This window comes from Falco biarmicus, chromosome 1 (assembly GCF_023638135.1).
Source record: "Falco biarmicus isolate bFalBia1 chromosome 1, bFalBia1.pri, whole genome shotgun sequence".
NCBI classification, from domain to species: Eukaryota; Metazoa; Chordata; class Aves; order Falconiformes; family Falconidae; genus Falco; species Falco biarmicus.
This window is the reverse complement of record NC_079288.1, coordinates 98,274,454-98,296,687: the sequence shown is the minus strand read 5'-3', so window position 1 is coordinate 98,296,687 and position 22,234 is coordinate 98,274,454.

Sequence of the window (22,234 nt, the reverse complement as noted above, 5' to 3'; positions counted from 1 at the left end):
GAATTAGAATGATACAGAAGTTGCCCAACAGGCATCCCGCAGGACTTTTGGAAACTGGAGTCCCAAATTAATACAAAAAATGTTTTTCTCCACTTTGAGCAGTTTCTGACTGGAGTAGTAGAATCCCCACAGGGGTCTGAAGTAGCAACTTTTCTGCATAGTTAGTTGCTTAGTAAGGTGTAGAAACAGGAGACTGTTAATTCTGAAAGGAAAATGGCAATAGAAATAGTAGAACTAAACCTTTTTCAAAGGGATGGGGCTGAGCAGATGCTGAGTAGCTGCCGAAAGTTACAGCCTTAAGCTATCATAAGAATTCTAAAGAGCACAGGGCATCTGGGGGGAAAACAACAAAACCTCGTCCCCAAACCCCAACAACAACAAAAAGTCCCACTGGTTTTGGCTGGGATGGAGTTATTTTCATCATAGCAACTTGTATGGTGCTATCTTTGAGTTTGTGATGAAAACAGTGTTGATAATATGGATTAATTTTTTTAGCTATTGCTGAGCAGTGCTTGAACAGTGTCAAGGGCTTCTCAGTTTCTCACACTGCTCTGCCAGCGAGCAGGATAGGGGTGCACAAGAAGTCGGGAGGGGACACAGCCAACCTAAACTGACCAAAGTGATATCCCATATCATATGACATCATGTTTAGAAATTAAACTGAGGGGAAGAAGGAGGAATGGGATGACATTCAGAGTTATTGATACCAAAAGGTCAGAAACAGAACTCCCTCATACTCAGTTTGGAGTGTTAGAAAGGAGGCATTCTTTATTTTCAGCACTGGATGCACAGGGCATAAGTTCCATGCAATGTGCATACTGACGTTGCTGTTTATCTTTATATGGCTGATCTATACCTATTAATGACATTTCTGAGAACCTCATTACAGTTCCAAGAAGTACTTATCATATCTACACCCTTACTATGCATGTGTGGTCTAATGGTCCTCTGGTGGTCATTTGGGACATCTTCATCCTTTCTTCATCCTCTTCTTCGTCATCTTCCTATTATTATTATTATTATTATCCTTTTCATGACTTTCTCCTCTTCTGATCCTGCTTCAGAACTCTTGGCTCATGTCTTGGTTTCAGACTGGTTCTTACCTACTTAGTAGCTAAACTATCCTATGCAGCATTCGACTAGTAGCTAAACTACATAATAAAGTGTTGTACAGCTCGGCAATGTCATGAATATGCAGTTGCAACATTTACAGTTAAGCACACTGGTAAAATTCCTTGGTATGATTATGACATTTGTCTACCCAAGTAACCATTTCATGTGATGGAACCCTGCTTCCTGGATACGGCTGAACATCTGTCAGCTGATGGGAAGTAATGAATGAATGCCTTATTTTGCTTTGCTTGCAAGCACAGCCTTTGCTTTACCTATTAAACGGTCTTTATCTCAAACTGTGAATTTTCTCACTTTTAACCATCTGATTCTCTTCACCATCCCACTGAGATGTGTGTCAGACAGCACCTGTGTGGTGCTTTAACTGCAAACCAGGGTTAACCCAGAACACCTCCAAACCAAAACCCCCTGTGACTTACACAGTCTTGTGTTGGTGAAAAGATACACCCTTTCCCCTTCTTTCCAGTGTTGTATTAACATTCAGAGGGTGCTGCACAATTAGGACTACAACTGACAGCAACTTCATGAGCCCTGTAGACATGTAAGCTTCAGGATTTTACATCAACAGTAGTTTGCCAAAGAAAGGTAACAGTTCAGAGATTTGTTATGCTCCCTTAGCATCTCAAAGATTAAACAAATAATTCAATTTCTTACATAATTTTAAAGTTAATTTCTTTCCTTTTAACACAGATGTATGAGAAATTGAAAAGCAGATTCCATATGAGTCATCTGTTTCAGCCTTCTCTAAACAAAAGGCAAGTCTCTTAAAACAGGAAAACGATCGTTTCTTCCCTACTTTTAGGAACTCTTTTTCCTTCTGGTTTTAATAAATTAGCTTTTGCTTTACTATCAAACACAGTAATAGAGACCTGCAGCTCATGCAATAATACAAAGAGATTGATGAAAATTTAAATTACACAACAGACTGACTTAGTGGATTTCAATGCAGAATCAAAGTCTACATGCCTGTAAATTTTAAAAGCCACAGAATAATAGGGAGAAGCATTTTCCCATCATTCTGCTGAATACAGGAATTCATTGTTTTAATTATTGCAACATTATTTGTATTATAATTATATGTAACATTTTCTAAACATAAAGCAGAGATTCACAAACTCTTTAGACATGTTAGTTAAATCAACAGAACTGGTAAACATCCTATGCCATAAAATTATTTAAACTTGTAAATTCATAAAATCAACTTTGTGTATCATTGTAGAGAAATAAATTAATTTTTATACTAGTTAGTATGTAATAGATTTTTAAAAAAAAATTGAAAGACTATTATGTTTATCAATACGCAATGGTGTTTGTTCATTACGTTGATTTTTATTACGGGTTCCCACAATTTGAAATAATTATGAAAGAAACAACAGAAATAGATTTTTGATTGTTCATTGTTTGTGGCATCTGTAGGAAATATGTTGACTTGACATCAACCGTTAACAGGCTTTATTCAAAATTAAGGGGAAACAGTTGTGAATTGTAAACATTGTCTATAATGAAGCTTTGTAGTTTACATAATTATATTTTGTAAAAGAAAGGAGCCAAGCTTGGTCTGACTTCATTTTTCCATTAGAAAAGATTCAACTGTCTTCATCACATGATACCAGCTGTACTGTGCTTTGTATGAGATCATTGTGATTAATTTCAATAGCCTGCAGAGAGAGTTTATTTTCTAAGTGCTGTCTTTTGCAGATGTGCCAAGCGAAAAATAATTTTGGTCTCTGTAATCATACGCAGAAAGCTAGTCCTGTTCTGAAGCTTTACTGCACATGGTTCTTCCAGAACAGCCTTGTACAGAAATCATAGTTTCAAATTAAAGTACATTTTAAGTCAGTCTGTTTCCCATAAGGTTTATCTAAAAGTATTTAGAGTTTCTACTAACTAGGAGTATTTTGTTACTCAAGGGTACACTAAATGCTATTTGAAAAGAACATGTGTATAAAGACTTTGCAAATATAAGACCAATATTTTAAAAAATGGTATTACAGGATGATGACAGGAACATAAAATTTGTTTCAACAGAACTTTTAGATAGAAAGCCCCTTGTACCTTCATCAAAAACCTTGGGCACTGAGCCTGGCTCTAAAGTGAATATGACAGAACAAATTCTCCTTTTCCAAAGTAAGCTCTCATCTTCCTATTTTAACTTAGGCTAAGTGCCTACTTAGTAAGTCTAAGAATTTGTAAACCTTGACACCACCTTGCTTGTCTGAAGGAATGAGGCATAGATTTCCTTCATCACAGATGCTCAAGAAAAAGGCCAAAGTTTGTTTTCTTGTTTCTATTAGAACAAGGGACAGACTTTAAAGTAATGTCTCTTGAAACTACTATTCTATCCTGTGAATTTTGAACAGAGATTTTAAATTTCTGCCTTGGCCATACAGTTGTTCAATGAAATAATTTTTGCTCCCAAACATTACTCAATTTAAACTTAAAATCTCCTTATTAAACCAAAAATAAATTTTAGATTAGTTATTTCCAAAAATTTTGGGGAAATAATTGGGAAAGCATTAATTAACTAAATTGCCCAACTGGCAAAATATTTCAGATATTCAAGATATAAGGCTATCAAATTTAATTTGAATAAAATAAATATTAATAAAAACGTTAAATGTACTAAGATTAAAATAATTATTGTGTGAATTTTTTCTTAATCAAACCAAAATTTTCTGATTTCATCTTTATGTTTTCAAAGGCAAATTAGTTACTGCTTTTATTAATGACAGTAAAACTCTTGTGGAATGCATAGGAATTTGCATGGAAAGGATTTGAAATGATCTGGTTAGGGTAATGAAAACAGATTAGGCTAAAGAAAGGGAAAGCAATGCAAGAGTCAATCAATTTTATTGTATGGATCAGACAGCAAGACAGACCTGCACCTAGTGGCAAAAAAAACCAAACCAAAATAATTCACAACGTAAGTATAAAAAGCAGCAGTAAATATGACTATATACAAAATGCACTATAATCATAAAACTATGTGAAAAGACTATGTTAGTTTGTGCAACATCAATGGCAGAAGACAAAGTAAGCTTTCTAATCTTCAAATATTATTTGTGCCTTGAAATGAAGGAGCAGAGAAATAATGAGACTATTTCTTAATGTTAATCCTTTCTTAGAGGATTACAAAGTAAAACTAGCAGAGCAGATCCTGACTATTTCTTAGAGCAAGCCTTTAATCACATAATAATGCAGCTGAACGTAGCTTGGTCTGGTGCTTATTTAATTATAATTAAATGCTTGCAACACGTGTGTCAGTGACAATATTCTTATTGCTAGACATCAATGCTAGGATATATGGCTAATAATGATGCCAGACTAAAGCAGTGAAGCAGTTGGGAAATGTCCTGAACATAGTCTCTGCTGGGTGCTATCTGAGAAAACAGAATGCAAAAAGTGCTGGAATCACAGAGCTGAGACATCTACTGACTTTAATGATACATAGATTTATCACTGAGAAATTTTGTATAAATTGAAATGTCCTCTGCATCTTACGTTATTACTTTTCAAAAGGAAGTGCTGGATGAGAAACACATATTTCAGCAACAAGCTTACCTCCCAAACAGTATAATGTGGAAAAAAACTTGTAACATTATTTATAAACTGGTAATTGGGAATCTTTCCTCCAAAACCTTGTTTTATCATTATTTAACTGGTGATCGGAAATCTTTTCTCCAAATCCTTTTTTTTGTTGTCAAATATGGACTCAGTGATACCTGTGCCATTTTAATTAAACCTCAGTTGGGAAAAAAAAATCAATCTAAGAATCTTGTTATAATGTTGTAACCACATAACAATAGGTAAATGATCAGGTCAGTCTTGACAGCTGAGAAGATCTGAGTTCAAAGCCCTAGTCTACATTACACAGAACAGGTACTGAAAACAGAATCCTATAGAAGTGTCACATTTACTATCGGGTTACCCACTATCCTATGGTATAGTCCATCCATTATTATTCAGAAAAATGTTTGAATTATCTTAGTTTTAGTTGTGTTAAATATTAATATTTTAAGTCTTGCAAATTACTCTCTCCCAGCTTTAGCCATAAACTGGGGTTGTTCTTACAAAATTAATTAACTTCTCCCTCTGTTCTAAACTGTTAGTGTCACAAGGCAACTGTTGATTTCAATGGATTTTGTAGTGACATAAGTAAAGGGTTAGTGAAACAGCTAAAAGATGCCATGAAACCCGGCAGATCAGACAGTGTATGTGTAAGGAGATGATATATATCACTTGTAATCAATATACAGAGCTATTTGAATCAACTGGCTATACACCATCATCCCTTAATGCAGCTCTATGCCAAATTGTCTACTGGTGTAGACAGTTCATGCAGCAGAGTCTAAGCAGAACTTCATGCAGGCTAGAAGATATATTAAAGTCTCACTCTGAAGGGTGACACCTGGCACTCACTGATCTACAGCAGTTAAAGACCTGCTGTTGAATGCTGGACGTCCACTAATCATCACATGACTGACACTGTAAATAGTGTGTGTGCCTCCTTCAGATAAAAAAGACATTCTGAGGGACTTAAAGTCTCTTTTGATATTTCTGAGTCACTGTGTTGCAGCATCATTTGACCCTTCTTAGAACAGCAGGAATGAGTGATAGTCTGCAGGCTTTACCAGGCTCAGCAGCCTCTCCGTTGACAAAACATATGTTTCCCAGCATTATTTTTTTTTTTTCCAGCAGACAGCAAATTTCTCTAGAGATTGTCTTTGGTGCCTTTCAGCAAGGAGTGAGTGCTACTCACTCTCTCTTCATTCTCCAGTCTCAGGTCACATACCTGCTATGTGGTGGCACTTCAGGGGGAAAGGGAAGATTCCTTCTCCTGCCCCATGCAGAGACAAAATTCTAGTCTCATTTGTCTTCCACCTCTTGTACACTTTGAGTGTCTGAATTCAGTCAGGAGCTATTTGCTCATCCATGAACACCTTCTACCATCTTTGTTTGATTTCCTACTTTTTGGTAAGGATCTTTCTTAAGCTTGGAGGAGGTCATCCTTGAATATCAAACAACGAGTACTTTATAATTAGTTTAATTTCCACAAATGAAAATTAACATTTTAAATATTTTCTCATTTGTTTAAATACAGATAAATCTGACATTATTCAGATCCATCAGATTTCTACTTTCATGACCCTGTTGCCTTTAGTAACAAAGTTATGTTGCATAAGAGAGAAGGCTCTACTCTTCAAAACTTAGAAGACAGATTTAGAGGCTCTCTCATAGCAATGCAAGTGTAATGAAGAAAAAACATAAACAATCATGGCTCATTCAGCACTTTCCTTCCTCAGCCTTTTTGCAGCTTTGACTGAAAGTTTTGAGGATAGAATATGTTCTTATTTTATTGAATTACTACCAAAGCTCTTCAATGAGGCAAGAAACCTGGTTTTACATGGCAATATGTGTGTTTAGGTATAAATAGAAAATCCCTCATATTCTGCAGTTTTGACATTCAAATTGTTCTTTGAACATTTGAATAATGTATACTTAAGTTAGTTTTAAACAAATAACATTTTTCTGTGGAAGAAGTTATAGTTTTAATATTCAAAGTTTAATTTTGAAGAAGTTGTGGAATTCTTATAAGATATTAATTAGCTATTTTTCTGACACTAAGGTTGTCTGGTGTAAATACTTGCAAGTGTTTAATTAACAATTACATGGTTTGGCTTTCCCCAAAACATGATCCTGTGTAACTATTTAAATACCAGAATATTATATAACTTTCAAATATCATCAAAAGAAACCTCACATTATTAACCAACTCCATTGACTTTCTTGGATAAATGCTGTCTAGTCATGCTATATATTGCTATGGGTAGCACTTTTCTGTGCTACTAGAAACAGAGATATGGAAGGCTTGAGAGCAAACCTTACCTGAAAAGACCACAGCAGAGAAAGAATTATATTTTTTAAAAGCATAATACATATTATGCATATAATATATACATTTTATATACATATTTTTGGCTGTATCTTACTGAATTTGCACAGTCCAGACATAAGGGAAAAATTATTGGTAACATATAAACTATGTTATTTGGCTTGGAAATTCCTAAAGGCAGAGAGGGACTTGTTTCTCTAAGGAAACAGAGATAAAATAAAATATTGGGGCTAGATTATGAAATTGTGTAATATCTTGTGATTCAAGATAATTAAGAAATAGAGTAGGAAATATTAAATTTTAAACTGTATGCTTTTACTTTGCTTTTGAATAGTAAATTGTTGTTAGTATGACAATATTAATTTTATATTTGAAAAATATACCTTAAATATTATTTGAAAACATAATTTATTTAATTATAATTATATTAATTTATATTAATTTGAAAACATTATTTAAAACTGAAATTTAAGTGCGTATTGGTTAGTTGAACTGTGTGTAATTAACTAAAATTAATACAGTTATGAAAAGGAGAAATAAAAGCATTTGGATCATTAGCTTCATTTCTTTTCTTCTGAAGCAGTTACAAAATTTAGAATTCATATTTAAGAGTGTTTGTTGGGGTTTTTTTTTGACTAAAGATCTCTCTTCAGCGACTTTTTCCTTTTAGTTAATTCTAGTTTTAGAATCAGTCTAGAAAGAGTTGCCAACTATTTGATTTCACAGTCATACATATGCACAAACAATAAAGAGAAAATTAAACAGGACCCAGTGTATTTTACATTACTCTAAAAATAACAACCTCAGATATTTCTTTGCTTTTAAGTATCAAAATCCATAAATTAACCTTGGAGATGACACGAATAATGATTTAACCTTTCTATCCTACCTTTATAGAATTGCAGTTTCTTATCCCTTGGTTTGTTACTCATTTAAAGGAGAAAGTCAAGTAACTAAAGATATAAAGATATTGTACATTAATGTCATATCAAAAAAAGAAAAAAAACTTCCTAAAAATCTGTAATATTTTTGAGTGAATATTTTTTAAAAAATACACTTTTTTTCTTCTTTGCTGCTTTTCATCTAATTAAATTTTCACAGATTTAAGGACTTGTTAGATAAATGACTGACCTCTCTTTGAAAAGGAATGTTTACTTGGGGTAAATTCTAGTCTAGAACATTTTCAAAGGGTTGTCTAAATCCTCACAAGCAGATCTATTATGACAGACTGATGTCAGTACCTCATATTTGGCTCAGAGGTACATGTAAGCAAAAAAAGCAAACCAATCCGGCTTCAGACTGTATTTTAATCACCAGCTGGCTAAGTCTACTAAACTATACATTTCCCAAGGAAAGATTATAGAGTAAAAAGCCCTAATCCCCATTCTACCTCCAGATTCTCATGAATTAATGCATTGGTTCATAAATAAATTATATACTCAGAACCTCTGCTTAAACTAATGTTCAGTCATTTGCCTGTATCCCTATGGGTAGCTGAGCGTTCTCTCAGATTTCTTTAATTACTAGTCATCAACATCAGAAGGAACACTGAACTCTCTCTCCTCTCCCCCCATATATACAGAACAAACTGATACACTTTTAGTAAAACCAAATGAATAGACAGGTGGCAATGAATGGACTACATTTTTACTGTCGCCTGAAAAAAACCCTATTAATAATTGAGAGGTAAATGTTAAAGGTCATAATCTAATGAAAAAAGATAATGTTACTTAGGGTATTACAATTTTTAAATTACATTTTTCTGTTTTAATATAACTTTTTAGGGGTTAGTTGTACAGTATTCTCTAATTGTGTTCACATTCCATACTATCTGATTATTAAGGACAAATCTGTCAGTATTCAGTTATCCAGCTCTCTGGAAGATATAATATAGTAGGCGGCTTATGATATTTGTAGGCACTGTTTCATTCCTTGGATGTCTTTGGAAGGAGTAACAAGACCAATTGTTTGTACCCAGTTGCACTGTCAAAGATTGGAAAATAATTGGTGATCTTAACATCAGTTTTATTGTCTCTTTCACACTAAGGAGAAAATTTCATGTCCTGGGGAGAAGTAGGATTTCAGGTTTTTCCTTTTTTTAACATCTACTGTATGACTTGGGCATCTCTACACAGTTCATGCTATTTCCAGGCATCAAATTCTCACATATTTACCAGGCAGGCTGAACAAGAAAGCTAACTAAATAAAAGTTTTCTCCTGTTTCAATGATATATCAAGAAATATTTTCTTTTTTCTTTTTTAAGTAGAATAAATTAGTAGAAAGGCACTCTTAAGAGCTTAATAAAATGTCTAAGAGAGTTCAGCCAATTTCATTTCAATCCACAGATATTCTATCCAGAGAGGCTGAGGGAAGGAAGTCAGTGGATACTTTAAGAAATGGGAGTGTTTTTCAGAAGGAAAAGCAGAGTTGACATTAACAAACATGTGCTTTCAGACTTCCAAACTGCAAAATATTGGCCGACTAAGAAATGTGGTCTTCTGACAACTGCTACTGTAACCTCCACAGTGAGACTGTTGCCTTCTGAAGATACCTCTCCAGAACAGAGTGAGTGCTGTTTAAATGTAGATTTGTTTATTAATATGTTAATATATTTACAATTTGCAGCTAACAGGTTGTATTTTCCAGTCCTATGTTACTGTCAGCACAATACTGTAGAATAGGAAAAGTATTTTTAAAGGCAGTTGTTTGCTGAAAAGCAACTGATAATTTTTGATCTAGAAAATGTGTAATAATCATAAAATTCATGCTTACAAAATCACTGTGGTTTTTTTCCTTTATTTGCTTTTGTTTACATTACTATTGCACTTTTTTATCTTTCTTAGATTGTTGCAGCAAACACCCATAGGTACCTTCTTGTTATTACTTTTTCAGTTATGCTTTGCTTTAGGCAGTCCAATGTCTGCAAGAAAAGAGGTATAGAAGTAGTTTTTTTGATGTCTCGAGGGTAGGGCTAATTTTACATTCAAGACCAGGAAGGTGATTAGAATGAAATATAAAGCTTGGTTTTATCCTGTTTTGGAAGAAAAAAGGTTTACATTTAAAATAAAATGTGATTGCTGAATGTTTAGCTGACAGTAACAGTGAAGCAACCTAAATACTGCCAATTTAAATATTAACTACATTTTGCCAAAAATTTCAAATCAGAAGTTTAATTTCAAAATACAATTTACTGACCTCCTAAAATAAAGAAAGTTTTATGTGGAGCTTTGATTAAACAAAATATTCAAAATTTTAGAGAAACCAAAATGTTGGAAATGGTAAATGCTTATTTTGGCCAGTGGCTTCCTGAAACAATTACAATATTTGTATTTTGATGTCTTGCTTGCTGTCACTTCGGAGAAAGAATAAAAAACTAAATTAAAAATAAAAGTGAACAAGCCCTCAGCTGTTATAAATAATTGCTGCACAGTTAATTGCCATGGATTTTGCATCCAATAAGGAAAAGACTGAGATGTTAGACAAGGTGAATAATCCTGAGAAGCTGGAGGATAACTAAAGTTTTTAAGTCTTAAGAATACAAAAACAATAGTAACATTAACTCAGTGTCTTTTGCAATTTAAACTGTTACCATATTATTTTAAGCCTAAAACCAGTAATGTGAGGGGCTGAAATCTGCCACACATTTAAATCTTGTTTTGATGTGTAAATGATTTTTCCTGTTAGAGGTATTAGAGAAACCAGAAGTGACTACTGGTATCAGTGGAATTACTCTGGCATAAAGTTGGTGGAGATCAGAGCTTACTGGGAAAGAAATTACTATATATATATCTAAATATATACATGTCTGTGTTTTTGTGTGTGTAATACACAAATGTAGGTAGCATATAGGCACTTTCATGCATGTAAAGTACATATATAAAGTATCTGTCAAGATTGTATAGTTTTGTTGAAATTATGAGTAAAAAAGAAAGAATTGTGTGTGAGTATGCTGGTAATATATAACATTTTCCACCATTACAGCTGCATTCCTTGAATCTACTGCTATGCCCTTAGGCTGGAGTCATGACACTTGTGATAATCTGTGTCTGCCAGTTTAGGCAAACAGAAAACTTCCCAGTATGTCCCAGGCAACAGGACATTAACAGAGGGCATGGATCAGTAAAAAGCACTTCAAAGATTGCTCATATGGTCCATGGATATTTCATTAGCTCTTTTTATTGAACTCAGGTACTTAGAAATAGTGTGTGTTAACTACTTCAGGTGTTTAGAAATGCTGTGTATTAAATATACACTAGCCCATCTTTCTTTTTTTTTCCCTATTAGCCTCTTTCACAATGCCCTAAACTTAATCTTAAGATATTCACCTCTTCATCCCACTTCTGACTCAAAAAGAGTACAAAAGAGACATATATTACATTTGAAATGGAGATTTTAAAAGTTGAATCTATTTTCTCAGATTTCACAGATAAGATTAACATTTATCTATCAGAATAGATATAATGCAAGAGTTTGTTCCAAACATATGGAATGCTTACATATAAAAACCTTAATATCTTTAAATTAAAGTCTAAGAAACTCCTAGGCATGACAGTAAATTAGAGGCACAGCAAAAGAATGTAATTGGTTTCAGCCATCTTTCAGAGGGGCTTAAACTTATAAGGTTACTGTGTTGGAAGTAAATATCATGGAGAGAAGAGAATATATGATTTTCTAAGTCCTGGTAAATTTTTGCTCCATCTGGCAGTCAGCCTAGTTCTTAGAAATAACACTGTAATCTATGATATACATTAATGTTATTTATTAGTTTCTAGTAGTATTCACTGTGAATCAACACCAAAAAAAAGATGTGATTTTTAGCAAGAATCTTATATTCTAAGTCTTCTGTAGCTAAAGTAACATCTAAGAGCAACTAACCTCAATCAACTGTTGATTGTATGAAGTTTGATAGCGCAAATGCTCAGGGCAAGTATTGGCCTCACAGGACTGAGCAGCATATACATGCTAGAACAGATAAGGTAGCTTTACACTGAAAGGAAGCATTTTCAGCAAAAGAACTAGAACTTCCAAGACCTGTTTAGAAAGAGGAAATATTCCTAACTCTGACTAACAAACAATGCTTTGTCATTGCTTGGTCAAACATTGCCATGGCAATTTGCAGTTGGGAGTACATGGTACATAGAGCTCATAAACATCCAGATAACTCAAAATCATAAATATCTTTCAAATTATAAATTACATAACTAGCTAAAGAACACCACCAATCTATTACATAATACTGGGGGGCAGGGGAGGGGAAGAGAGGAATTACTTTATTGCATTGCAACATGTTTTAGGAGCTTTGCTGAGTCGGACACTACTGAAAAAAGATGCTTGCTTCTGATGGTCCACCACAAGCAAAAGTTCCTGTCTCTCTTCTTATAAGGATCTCATTCAAAGGTCTTTGAAGTCACTAACAGACACTATCTGTTGTCAAGTCAGATCTTGATTTTCTAAGACAGGGATTATTATAGAATAAGAAATATTGGGAGTGTTAATTTAAGCATTCAAAATGATTGTGCTTGAACTTCACTAAAAAAATTATGATAAACTTGCATTAATAAATATTTCTCAAAACTGTAGCTTTTAGTTTCAGTCAGGATGAGGTAAAAAAGTTAATAGTCTCACTGTCTTTCCTGGTGCCACAGCCACTGTAGTGCTGCACAGCTAACTGGGACAAAACCACAGCCACTAATCTTACAAAATACATCATGAAGAGCTGCTGGGAACTGTCACACACAAGGAGTATGTAAGCTTCATACATATGGGAGTATTTTAGAAGCAGAGAGGCATTTAAATAAAGGAGCTTTCTAAAGGCATGTCCAGTGGGATTGCAAAAGTAGAGGTATTCCAAATGCTGTATGCATAAAGTGAAACACTGTGTCTCTTATTTTCCACCTTAGGAAGCAAAGTAAAAGTGAGTGAAGTGACACAACTCCTTGAATCTTTGTGTTCCTCCATTTCAAAAGGCCAGATTTTTTTTTTTTTTTTTTTTTGAAAAAGGAATGAAACATCCTTGAGAGGCTACACTTCTGAGTTGTTAAAACACTGCAATAGCATTGAGATACTGACAAACTTTTTTTAAAATGTAAACTTCTTTTTAGATTAGTGTGGTTGTAAATATCCTCTCCTTTTAGATTAAAAATAGACAACCAGAGGTCCTCTTGTATAAAAAAAAAAAAACCAAAAACCAACAAAAAACCCCAAAACAACCAATCAAGTTCCAAGAAAATTAGGTAAATCTCATTATTAGACACTTTTCATCATTTTTTAGAGAGGTTAAGGATGATGCATTAAAAGATAAGCCTCTAGTTAATATTCCTCAGGTCACTGTTGTCAAGTTTGCTGGTCAGTCTCCAGCTTGTTGCTTTTCTTGGGGGGAAAAAAAATAATCAGGAACCAGCCCCACACCTCCCTTAATTTTTAAGGCATGTATCATGCTTTATTAGTTCCTACATTAAATGTTTTACAATGTGCTTGTTAGTTTACAAATCATTTACAAAAGAGATATTATACAACTGTCATAAAAATGGCTGTCTCTTATCAGAATAAAGCAGATATCAGAAAACACCCTCATAAAAATACCAGCTTTTGAACTGACTGGAAAACCAAGATAGAGAAAAAGTGAAACATAAGGAAAAATAATTAAATGCATTTCATAGTTAATTTATGCTGAAGAACATATTTATGTAATTGCTGCTTATAATGCTAGGAACATACAAAACAAATGGATTTATCATTTTCAGTATGACTGCAAAATACTATTTACCAGTAAATCTGGGGGTTATAAGATATTTTCTTTTAATATCAATATTGCCAGGGGACCATTGAGACTTCTTTAAATATTAGCACAAACTTTCTCTACATATCCTCATCTACTTCATCCTAGTAATAGAAGTAAAGGTTCTTATTAACCATCTTCTTGCTGTTCACAGCCTTTGGATATACAATTATTTCCCAGCAGTTTTTAGTTTGTCTAGAACTTTCTACATGTGCATAGCAGATGAGCTTGAACAGCTCTGACACTCATTGTTGGAAAACACGATAGTAGTGAAATACTAAAGGCCACGTTTTCCAGAAATTTCATTAATTAAAATTCTGCAGTGACTATCTAATTAATGAAATCTAACTTTTCACTGCAAATTCACAAACTCAGTCTGATACTGTATTAAACAGAGATCCCTATTTGTTATATATGCTTTCTGATAAAGATACTGCAGAACAAAAGCTTATTGACCTTTTCCAGTTAGGGATGTAATAGATCTAGCAACACTAGCAGTAACACAGCAAAACCTCAGACTTTTTGAATAAGTGCTTTTGCCATGTAATTTGTCAGGTATGACTCAATATATAGACACAGACACAACTTTATGTTATGTAGTCTCTCATCAGACCTTAACTAATAGTGCAATATAGATAACATCTGTGTACTTTCTTTTGACTGCCAGATATTAACTAACTAAAAATGCTGCAAAATTAATTCTAATTTTAAGCATGAAAATATTTTAATATGTTTTTGCAATATATGAACAATAAAAAGACTACTAAAAGAACTTACATTTTTAGTTATTCGATTTTGAAGATAGTATCTATGAGCTGTGTTTATAATAATAATGATTAAATGTCTTGCTAGCATCACTGAAATTTGAGCCTTGCATAAGTATTTCAAATTATGTAATGTGTATAATGGACACTGAAAAGTAACTTCATTGATTTTCACTTTGTTATTCCAGCTTCACTGTCATGAAAATGGGATTGCAGCCTGACCCACAAGTTATGATGCTTTAATCTATATTTGTATCATGGGAATTCTTATATTTCAAACAAAATATTAGAGTATTTCAAATCCTTTACCCATGGGAATTGCAATTTTATTTCCTTTAATTTTCCAATTAAATAAACTAAATCAAATTTTTAGTGCCATGGGAACACACTTACTAGCTGTAATACTGCATAATTTTATTGTCTCTTAGGAGGTAGAAATTCTGAGGCATCTTCAATAATATTCACAAAGTCACATAAATTCCTAGATCTGTGTCATGCAAAAAGCCTAAGGAAGGTCAAACAGAGAGGTGAACTACAGAAAATTAATCTCTTGCCAAGTAAGGGGAAAAGAAACACTGACTCTGCATCTTGTCTTCAAAATCATAGTTACGAAATATCTAGTTTTATATCAAACAAATGGGCTCATCCATCATTTTAGAAAGTAATAATGAAGTATTAAAGTATTTTCTTAAATAGTCAGGAGAATACACTTTATAAATGCCTTGTAGTTTCCCAGAGTAATTTACTAGATTTCATACAGAAAATGAGAATTCACTGCGGAACAGTTCTATGAAATTTAAAAATATATAAACATAAATTAGAACTAGCACAAAAATAGTGACACAATAACATGACTTATTAACAAGGCCAAAATATTAATAGTGGCCTGTAGTGGGCTGACCTTGACTGGCTGCCATATGCTTGCCCACTCTACCTCCTCAACAGGACAGGGCATGAAAGCAAGACAGAAAAGCTTGTGGGTCAAGATGAAGGCAGGGAGACCACTTACCAATTACTCTCACAAGCAAAACAGACTGGATTTGGGGAAAATTAATTTAATTTATTGACAATTAAAGATAGAGACAGATGGTGAGAAATGAAGAACAAAAATTAGGACACCTTCCCGCACCACCTCTTTTTCTCCAGTCTTAATCTCAGACCTTCATTCTTGGCTTCTCTGCCTCTGACCCCAAGTGGCACGGGGGCATATGGAGTGAGGGATTGCGGTCAGCCCATAATGGTACCTCTCTGCTGCTACTTTCCACATGTTTGCTCTAACATGAGTCCTGCCCACAGACTGCAAACCTTCAGGATAAACTTGCTTCAACATGAGCTCTACACAGGCATCAGTTCCTTCAGGGAATATCCACCTGAAAATCACTTTTGGTGAACTGCAAAGCTCTACTGTAGTTTTTCCACTAATAAGTAAACAGTAATTTAAAACATAAAAGATTTTATAATCTATATATTTATTCAGGGAGATAAGAGTCTAAGGACATATAAATAAAGCCAAACAATGCAATTTTAGAAGAATTATGGTAAGCTTTAAAATGTTTACTGATACCGTTTTTCCTGTTCTCCCATTTATAAATGAATCTGCCATATGAAATGAGCCCTTGAATGGATCCTTACAGAACACCTGAAAGAAAGTGAAAAATTGTAACTACATCAAGTTAAAAACCCACAACCTTTAACGATTAACTCACATGGGTTTCTTTCCAAGCAATATTTCACCAGGTGTTCTCTGAAAACATGCCAGTAATAGTCTTCTTTTTTTTAAAACAAAATCAAAAAGGAAAATTTGTTTTTCTACAGGAGAAAAAATTGTGCAACCATAACCTGTACTAGCATTAATTGTTATAACTCCAGATAAATAATGGATGAAGGGAAGAAAATGAAGACTGGAAGTTAATTGTGTAAAGTCAAAGGAAATAAATTGTTAAGAACACCTGAGAACACTGGTACTGCTACTACCAGTATTATGAGTGAGGTTCAAGTCATGTGATACAGTAGTCTGATATAAAGTCTGATAATTGTTATGTCTCTCTTTAGCCTCAGACTGGGAGAGAACTTATCTATATTTGAGGAGGAGCACAAGATTATTTTTTTTTTTTAGAAGTCTTATTTACATTAGTCATATTGGTGCCTGAGCAATAAAAAAACCATAAGTTTCTACTTCAAAAAGGGGTGCATGTTTCATGGCAGAAACATTTACATAATTGGGGGGGGGGGAAGGTAAACAAAGACTAAAACTCTAAAGGCCAAACTTAACAAAAAGCTATTGTGGAAGTTTCAAATGAACATGAACTGTTTAAAAGACATTATAATAGCAGCTATGGTGTGACTATTCTGAGACTGACACTTCCTGTGCAGCCATGCCTACTTTGTCATATTCAGGAATGCAGAGTATAAGTGAAGGCAATAAATAAAAATAACCTTTGATTTACCAGTTTTGCACTTTCCCTTTTCTTGGTTACCTTTTAAGTACTCCATGCAATAGACATACTTGAAAAAAAGTAAATAATGATTAAACAGATACTTAATGGAAGGAGAGAAGTGAAAAAGTTTTTTAAAAGTCTTTTTTTTTTAAAGGAATCTTTAAAAATCTTGTAGTGACATGTTAACTTTCTAGCTTATGGAGAAAAATATTTTTTAATTACCTATTTCAGTACCTAAATAAGATTTAGCTAGATTTTAATATACTAATATAATCATCAATATCAAAGCCAAAATCTGAAGACCCTTGGTTATGCTAAATAATAACTATCTCATTAATACCAGCACTGAAGCTGGTGTTAATTATGATGAACATATCATTCAATTTGATCATCAACACCATAACAGGCACAGCAATTTTTTTTTCAAAATCCACCGTGATTTCAGCTTACAGTTGTTTCTTTTCATGTTTATTTATAAAATAAAATTTTTACAAACACATTTTGGTTTATTGATTATTCATTACTGTTTCTTTTAGTAATTAGCTTTTCTGTTGTATTTTTTACCTGTATTATAAAGTGCAATTTCTTTCCTTATGGACAGGAAACAAAAAACCCACATAAACTTCAAAATAGCTGACAAGTGCTTCCAAAACAAACTCACAAAGGCACTATTTCCATGATTATATGTAACACATTGTCTACGAAGTCTACAAGCAAAATTAACAAAACAAACAAATTTAATACCATGGAAAATAATTTCTTATTTCAGGCAAGTACTTCAAATCACATAAATAGATTGTATTTACTATATACTTTGTGATATATGTAATTTAATTTACAAATAAGTAAAGTTCCCTACCTCTTCTTGTTGGGTTCAACATCTGTATTTTGGGTAAAAGTGGAACGCTGATTACACTGGAATTCTTCCCACCTGCATTAAGGCTGCTACACCTGTGCTCCTGTTCATTTGAAGACATTCAAAATAGTACCTTTGGCTGCATAAAACCCCATTTGGTTTTAGTTCTTGGTTATTTAAAAAAGCATCTGTCTCCTTCAACTCTACTGAGATTCTCTCTCAAAGCCTTTATTCTCTAAGACTATAAAATAATTGGCATAATCAAAAGCTTCTTAGGCTCCATTCTAACAAACATAATGATTTTACATATTCATTAATGTTGAAAATGCTGCTTTTATACTTTGCCAGCTTTGAAAATATATGTGAAACAAACACTTTTTAAAGCAGGTGTAATGTAACAAATTAGTATGTATAGAGTGTTAGTAGATTTCGTATAAATATCCAATATCTTTTAGCTTGTTACTCATAGTCCTTTTGCAGTATGTTTTTAAACTTGATATATTCTCAATGACTAATATTACGGAGTTAAGATAAGCAAAAACCAGGATGTCAAACAGTCAGAAAGCCTATGGTTAATTTGTACTGTAAAGTAATATGTGTATACCTTAGATAATTTTCTCATCATTACTTACTCAATAAATGCTATATTATAGCAGACAGTTTCAACAAAGGTTAAATGTAGTTTGAGCATCTTTTTGTTTGGCCCTGTCAAGTGACTAATAAAGTCATTTAACATTATTGCATTTATAACCCATTATCATTTTCTTTTAATACATGGTCTGCACAGAATTCATAGGAATATCAAAAACCATAATCCTAATAGGATAATATGTTTTATATATTAAACATAATGAAAAATAAGAGATAACTATACAAATATCATTAAATTAAGTACTTGCAGATGTTTTTATTTCTTAGAAGTATAATGACTTAATTACCAAATAAATAAAAATTCTAAGCTTAGAAATGTACATATCAATAAAATATTAAGATAAAATATATGTTTTGCTAAAATTAATTCTCTAATAAAAAAGAACTTAGTATGGAGATAATTATGTATATTTTAAAAAAAGACTCATCTTCTGCTTCTTAATTATATTGAAGTAAATAGAAAAAAATCTTGGTGGAAACAGTGGCATTAGAGGCTTTTTTAGTGAAAAATTATTAGAAAAAATATTGTAGTGCATTACAAATATACTTAGTCTTAAAGTAATAACTTTCCTGTGGCAAGAATCTCTCCCCATTCCCATATGCTGTGCCATTTGACCACTGAGAAAAGCTTCTTATTTATTATAGCTGAAAGCATTTTTAAATGGATAGAAAATGAGTTGGTCAGAACTCCTTGAGGAAGAATACAGCAATATCTTGAGCGTACAGTTGTTTGTGGCAAAGTACCTGTAAGCTACTGTAAAAACTCCTGTCACTAATCTGCAAAAAGCTAGAGCCATTGGCTCTGTTCTTTTTCCCTAGTCAGAGAAATTTTATCAAGCAAAAATTTAATTTGTAATTTATTTTCTCCATAACAGAATATTCTTTGAACTTTTTAGTGATTGACTGATGAGTTTTCATATAAACATCTCTGTTGAAAAAAATAGATTTGTGATGGCACATTCCCTCAACCATAGGTTGATAATCTTAGGACAGGCAGATGTTTGGGTGTTTCCTAATGGGACTCATGCTCTCTGTGAACACACATGATGTTCATTCATGGTCTTTTGGTTTCTACACTCTCAACCATCTGTTAAAATGGCACCTTGTCTATTAACAAGCTAGTTATATTGTTCTAAAGAGATAAAGAAATCAGGTAAATATAGGGTGAGATGAACTACCTGAATAAACATCAAATGTCATTGTTTCCATTAAAAGTGTCTCCATTTCAACCATACTGTCATAATCACCTTTAAAAAAAAATAAAAAATATGTCCTGGCTTCAGCTGGGATAGAGTTAATTTTTTTTTCTTAGTAGCTGGTGCAATGCTGTGGTTTGGGTTTGGTGTAAGAACAGTGTCCATAACACACTGTTATTTTTGGTGTTGCTGGGTAATGTTTATACTAAGTCAAGAACTTTTCAGTTTCTTGGGCCCTGCCAGTGAGAGGGCTGGAGGGGCACGGGAAACCAGGAGGGGACACAGCCAGGACAGCTGACCTGAACTAGCCAAAGGGATATTCTATACCATATGATGTCATGCTGAGTGTATAATCAGGGGAAAGAGGAAGGAAAGGAGGGACATTTGGCATCATGGTGTTTGTCTTCTTAACTAACCATTACATGTGACAGAGCCCTGCTTTCCTGGACATGGCTGAACACCTGCCTGCCAATGGAAAGTGGTGAATTAATTCCTTACTTTGCTTTGCTTGTGTGCACGGCTTTTGCTTTACCTATGAAAATGTCTTTATCTCAGCCTACAAGTTTTATCACTTTTCTAGTCCTCTCACTCTTTTTTTTCTCAGTTTTCCAATCTTCTCCCCCATCCCACTGTGAGGGAAGTCAATGAAGAGCTTTGTGTGGTGCTTAGTAACCAGCTGGGGTCAAAACACAGAAGAATAAAACAACCCTCTTTGTATTCTTTGTTTTATTGAAAAATATGCTATCATATATGTTACTTGTATTTTGTATTTTTTGAACAACACTTACCATTTACAATCTCTTCAGCCAGTATCAGTAGCTTTTTAATATAAATCACTGTCTTCAATGGAACTTGTGTATTGCATACTAGCTAAATACTATATTTGAAATATTATTTGTATATCAACTTAGGAAATCTTATGAAGCTTTAAAGTTCAAAATTCAAATAACATTATTGTCTAGCTTTTTCAATATTAAAGAAAGAAAGAAAAAAAAATCAGTAATAGCCTAAGACTTTACAGCTTTTCTCAGCCCATTGCTGACAAAACAGCACTTCCTCTTCTGAGATTCAGGTTTGACCACATTAAATTGCAATCATGACCTACAGGCTGGATTACTGACATTCCTTAAAGCTAAACAAAGAAATGCAAACCTTAAAAAAAACCCTGCAGCTTTTGTTTACCCTGATAGTGTTAACTTCTTATATGGAGATTTTCGAACTCAACTAGATAAACCCTCTGTGATACAATATCCTTGGAAGTTACTTCTAGAAGATATCCAGAGGTCACTTTCTGACTTTAATTATTCTATGAAGAACAGTTGTAAGAAGATGTTACAACAATTTTGATAATCTTAAGCTTGCTTTTCTATCATTATTTCTACTGGGTTTACTGTGTTTGAGTGTTTAATAATATCTGGTAGATACACCCTTTTATAATTACTTTAGACTATATATTAAAGCTTTACAGTTTACCTAGGAAACTTATTAGCTCAAGGTAACATAATCAACCAATAATTACACAATGAATATATGTATACTTCAGACACCTTTAGCCAATAGCTTTCAAACAGCTCTAAACATTGAAGTACAAGAAGTAAACTACACAGAATTTCACTTTCTGCAGTGTACTGAAGATTCTATGGACAGAAAATGTAATGAAATTAATTTTGTAGAATCTTATTGTGAGAAGAAACAATGAACATGAATATGTAAGGAAAGATAAACTGAATGATGTTGAAAGGAAAGGGACTGGTTAGGTAAAAATAATTCAAGGTTGCATGGAAACAATAGAAAAAAGGAAAGCCTCATGACCACAGGCCCTGGTTCTCATGGGGAACTTCAACCACCCTATCTGCTGGAAAGACAGCTAGGCACACGCAGTCCAGGAGGTTCCTGCAGAGCATAGACGATAACTTTTTGATGCAGCTGGTTGAGGAGCCAATGAGGTGAGGTGTGCTGTTAGGCCTTGTACTCAAACAAAGAAGAACTGGTTGGGGGTATGAAGGTTGGGGACAGCCTTGGCTGCAGCGACCATGAGATGGTGGAGTTCAGGATTTTGCATGGAAGAAGCAGGACAATAAGTAGGATTGCAAACCTAGACTTCAGGAGAGCTAACTTTGGCCTCTTCAAGGACCTACTTGGAGGAATCCCATGGGTTAGGGCCCTAGAAGGTAGGGGAGTCCAAAACAGCTGGTTAATATTCAAGCATCATTTCCTCCAAGCTCAGGATAAGTGCATCCCCAATGATGAGTAAGAAATCAAGCAAATAGGCAGGAGGCCCCCATGGATGAGTAAGGAGTTTCTAACAAAACACAAACAGAAGGAGGAAGTTTCTGGGATATGGAACAAGGGACAGGCCACTTGGGAGGAATGTAGCGTTGTTGTCAGAATATGCAGGGATGTGACAAGGAACGCTAAGGTCCTTGGAATTAAATCTGGTGAGGGAGGTCAAGGACAACAAGAAAGGCTGCTTCAAGTACATCAACAGCAAAAAGATGAATAAGGGAAAATGTGGGCCTGCTGCTG